Here is a 5,000-nt window from a genome sequence, read left to right as displayed (position 1 = left end):
TCCTTCTTTCTCTCCCTCTCCCCTATCCTCCTCCTTATTTTTAATCTCATAATACTAAAGATGATGAAACCACCATCCTCATAATACTAAAGATGATAACAATAACGATAATAATAATAATGGTAACAGTAATAACAGTAACAATAATCATAATGATAATGGCAGCGAAGATAATGATAATAGGAATTATCAATTACATTAATGATGATAATAATAATAATAATAATGATAACAATAATAATAATAATAATAATAATAATAATAATAATAATAATAATAATAAACTTAATAATAATAATAACAATGATAATAATAATGATGATGATAATAATAACAGTTACTTATAACGATAATAAATGCAATGGTACCGTTAAAATAACAATAATCATAGAAAAAAAAGAGAAAAAAAGCAATGAAGGCGAGGGAAGGGCGTGAAAATCTCGCACGAGTTCTACACCAAGATTTATGGGCGTGAGGCGTTTGCTGGCCGCCCTCACGCCCCTCCACGCCCGTAGCAGCTCCTGTCGCCCATGGAAACGCCCTCTTCTCACCCTCACGCTGGATCGGCGACGGGAATCGCCACCGCTTCTATTTTCTCCCTTACCTCCTCTCCCTCTCCCGCTCCCTTACTCCCTCTTTCTCCCTTATCCCCTCTCTCTCTCCCACTCCCTCACTCCTTCCTTCTCCATTACCCCCTCTCCCTTTCCGTTGTCTCCTCTCTGTTAACCTCTTCCTTCCCTCTCTCTCTCTCTCCCTCTCCCTCACCCCTTGCCCCCTCTCCCTCTCCCTTACCCTTCTCCCTCTCCCTTACCTCCTCTCCCTCTCCCTTAACCCCTCTCCCTTACCTCCTCTCCCTCTCCCTTACCCCCTCTCCCTCACCCTTTAACCCCTCTCCCTCTCCTTCTCCCACTCCCTTACCCTCCCCCCCCCATCTCCCCCCAGGTCTCTTCAACCCGCCCATCAAAGACGGAATCGTTGACCCTCATAATTACACGTGTAGAAGCTAGGTCAAGTAGGGACTGTGGAAGGGGGGCGAGGGGGGAGAGGGTAGGGGAGAAGGGGGAGAGGGAAGGGGAGAAGAGGGAAGGGGAGGGGAGAAGAGGGAAAGGGGTAAAGGATGGAAAGGGGAGAAGAGGAGAAAGGGAGGGGAGGGGAGAAGAGGGAGGGGAGGGGAGAAGGGGGAGGGGATAGGGGAGAAGGGGGAAAGGGGTAAAGGATGGAAAGGGGAGAAGAGGAGAAAGGGAGGGGAGGGGAGAAGAGGGAGGGGAGGGGAGAAGGGGGAGGGGATAGGGGAGAAGGGGGAAGGGAGGGGAGAAGAGGGAAAGGGATAAAGGGTGGAAAGGGTGGAAAGGGGAGAAGAGGAGATGGGGTAAAGAAGCGGGGGGTGGGGGAGAGAGGGGGAAGAGAAGAAGGCGGAGGGAGAATGAGGAGGAGAGGTAGGTAAAATGTCAACAAAAAAATGATGTACGTGTATATTTACACTTGCTTTTCTGTGTTTGCTTTCGGTCTCGGTGCTTGCGCGAAATACGAAATTCATACTCTGAAGAATAATTGAAGGGAGGGGGAGATATAAGGAGGAACTAAATAAAGAAGGAGAGAGAGAGAGAAAGAGAGACAGTGAGAAAAAGATCACAAGGAGACCATGTTGCTAGGCGGACAGTGTGTCTGTGTGTGTGCGTGTGTGTGTAGTTTTGTGTGTGTCCAACCATGACCCTTTCTCCCCCTCCCACTACCCCCTCCCCACATCCCCTTCTCCCCTCCACCTTCCCTCCTCCCATCCTATTCCCTTCTCCTCCTCTTTCCTACTCCTCTGTGAATCTTCTCTCATCCCTCTCCCTCTTACTCTTTTCTTCTCTCCCATTTTCTGCCTCCCTGTTTCTTCCCTTTCCTTTCCCACCTCTTCTTTCTTTTTCACTCTCCTTTCCTACTGTCCTATTTCCTCTCCCTCTTCTTCCCCATATTTCTCCTAATCCCATATCTCTCTCTCTCTCTCTCTCTCTCTCTCTCTCTGTTTCTCAAATTCTCCTTCTTCTCTCCCTCTCTACATCACTCCCTCCTCCTCCTCCTCTTCCCCCCTTCTATCACCCCTACCGCCTCAACCTCTTCCTACGTCTCTGTCTCCTCCTCCTTCTCTTTTTATTCCTCCTCCTCCTCCTCCTCCCTTCTATCACCCTTACCGCTTCCACCTCTTCCTACGCCTCTGTCTCCTCCTCCTTATCTTCATACTCCTCGTCCTCCTCCTCTTCCTCTCCCCCCTCCCTCCCCCACCCTCCCTTCCTTCCTCCCCCACCCTCCCTTTCTCCCTCCCTTCCTCCTCCTCCTCTTCCCCCTCCCTCCCCCTCCCTCCCTTCCTCCCCCACCCTCCCTTCCTCCCCTTCCCTCCCTTCCTCCCTCCCTTCCTCCCCCCTCCCTTCCTCCCCCTCCCTCCCTTCCTCCCCCTCCCTCCCTCCCTCCCCTCCCTCCCTCCCTTCCCCCACCCTCCCTTCCTCCCCCTCCCCCTCCCTCCCTTCCTCCCTCACGCCTTCGCATTAACCCTTAGAATAACAATCCCCGAAGCAGCAACGTCAAACTGCACGATGCAAATCGGGTTGCAACAGACGGCTCTTCTCTGAACGCTCGCGGTCGAAAATAGCCTTTGAGACAGAGACATAAAAAGGCGGAAAGCGGAAGAAAGAATGAGAGAGAGAGAGAGACAGAGAGAGAGAGAGAGAGAGAGAGAGAGAGAGAGAGAGAGAGAGAGAGAGAGAGAGAGAGAGAGAGAGAGAGAGAGAGAGACAGACAGACAGACATAGACAGAGAGAGAGAGAGAGAGAGAGAATGACTCACGCACACACACACACACACACATACACACAAACACACTCATGCACACACACAAACACACTCATACACGTACACACACACACACACACACACACAAACACATATTCATGGTACTAAAGCCTGGTCACTAATCCTTAGCGACGCGTCTGATTAATTTGGTCGAATGATCTGAATGACGTCACTGGATCTTATCTGGCAGCCAATCAGGTCATAAAAAAATGATATACATAAAGTTTCACGCTTGACGGACTGAAAAACTAGATGGAAAGACATGGATTTGATAAAGATAAAAAAGAGGAAAGATGTGGGAAGAAAAAAATAAAAAAAGGTATTACAACAAATATATATATAAGAACAAGTATTTTTTCTTAAATTTCTATGCTGTTTATGTTGTTTATGTCTTATATGCGTATGTTTCAACGCGCGCACACTTATGTTTGTTTGTGTGTCTGTGTTTACTTAAGTGGATAGGTCGGGTTTGCGTACCTGAGTGTGTACTTAAAGTGTCCAAGTGTGTAAGTTAATGTGCATTTGTATTTTGGCTCTAGCTTGTACGTGTGTGTGTGTGTGTGTGTGTGTGTGTGTGTGTGTGTGTGTGTGTGTGTGTGTGTGTGTGTGTGTGTGTGTGTGTGTGTGTGTGTGTGTGTGTGTGTGTGTGTGTGTGTGTGTGTGTGTGTGTGTGTGTGTGTGTGTGTGTGTGTGTGTGTGTGTGTGTGTGTTTGTGTGTGTGTGTGTGTGTACGTGTGTGTGCGCATGGTCGTCACCAGAGGGCTTTGGACCTATGCAAGTTCTATGAAAGGTCATCGCGGTTTCAACGGAGACAGTCTGTCAACAGCACCCCCCCTCCCCCCACCAGCCCCCGCGATGGTTCGAGCCGTGTTGTATCTCTTGGGATTGTTATCATAATCATTAATGTTATTACCATAGTCAAATTCATTTTTGTATTACTATTACCAATATCCTTCTTATCATTATCAAAATTTTTATTCTCATTATCATAACTATCACTATCATTATTGTTATACCTATCATTATTATCATTACCATAACCATTATCATTACTATTATCGCTATCATCACAACCATCTTCATCATAATTATCGTTATCATCATTATCATTATCATTACTATCATTATCATAATTAGTTGTTTTTATTCGCACTGCTACTAATACTGTTGTTGTTACTGTCATTATCAATATCTGCATGGATATCGTGATCACAGTTATCATAAATATAATCATGATTATAATCATCACTGTCATCATTTTCATAATTAATATCATATTCCACCTTGCATCACTTTTATGAATATTTTCGTCAACATCTTCGGAGTTTTAATCACTATAACTGCCAAAATGAACGAAGCCAAAGATAATAATTCATTACTGTTGAACCTTTTTTTTATTATTTTCGTCAAATGCATATCTATTCGTCCTGGAGGATTGTGATTTTTGTTTCTTTTCGGAAAAAAAAACAAGCATAATGCTGGAATTGTATGTTACGGTCCGTGGCGCGTCCAGAGGGAGAGAGAAAGAGAAAGAGAAAGAGAAAGAAAGAGAGAGAGAGAGGGGTGGGGGAGAGAGAGAGATAGATATAGAGAGAGAAGGAGAGAGAGAGAGAGAGAGAGAGAGAGAGAGAGAGAGAGAGAGAGAGAGAGAGAGAGAGAGAGAGGGAGAGAGAGAGAGAGAGAGATAGAGAGAGAGACAGACAGACAGACAGAGACAGACACAGAGACAGAGAGAGTGACAGAGACAGAGACAGAGACAGAGAGACAGACAGAGAGACAGAGACAGAGACAGAGAGAGAAAGAGAGAGCGAAAACCAAAAGCTCTTCCAGAAACATCCATCAAACATCGCCCTCTTGAGAGCATCTGGTGTTCACGTTAGGCAAAAAAAAAAAAAAAAAAAAAAAAAAAAATAAATACAAGTATAAAAAAGTTTTTTTTTTAAGTTTTAAAAAAAGGTCAAAAGAAAGATATTCCTCGTATTAATCTTTTCAACAAACTATTAGTGAACAGCCAGCCGCTTTTACCACGTCGAGTAGCCACAAGGTCTTCCAGAAACTTAAAGAGTGCGGCCAGTGGATATGTATGTATGTATGTATGTATGTATGTATGTATGTATGTATGTATGTATGTACTGTATGTATGTATGTACTGTATGAATGTTTGTAGA

The sequence above is a fragment of the Penaeus japonicus genome, unplaced genomic scaffold (genome assembly GCF_977035675.1).
Source record: "Penaeus japonicus unplaced genomic scaffold, GWHDUDI00000001_assembly GWHDUDI00000036, whole genome shotgun sequence".
Classification (NCBI taxonomy): Eukaryota; Metazoa; Arthropoda; class Malacostraca; order Decapoda; family Penaeidae; genus Penaeus; species Penaeus japonicus.
The sequence above is the reverse complement of the archived record's forward strand: the minus strand, read 5'-3'. Positions refer to the sequence as shown.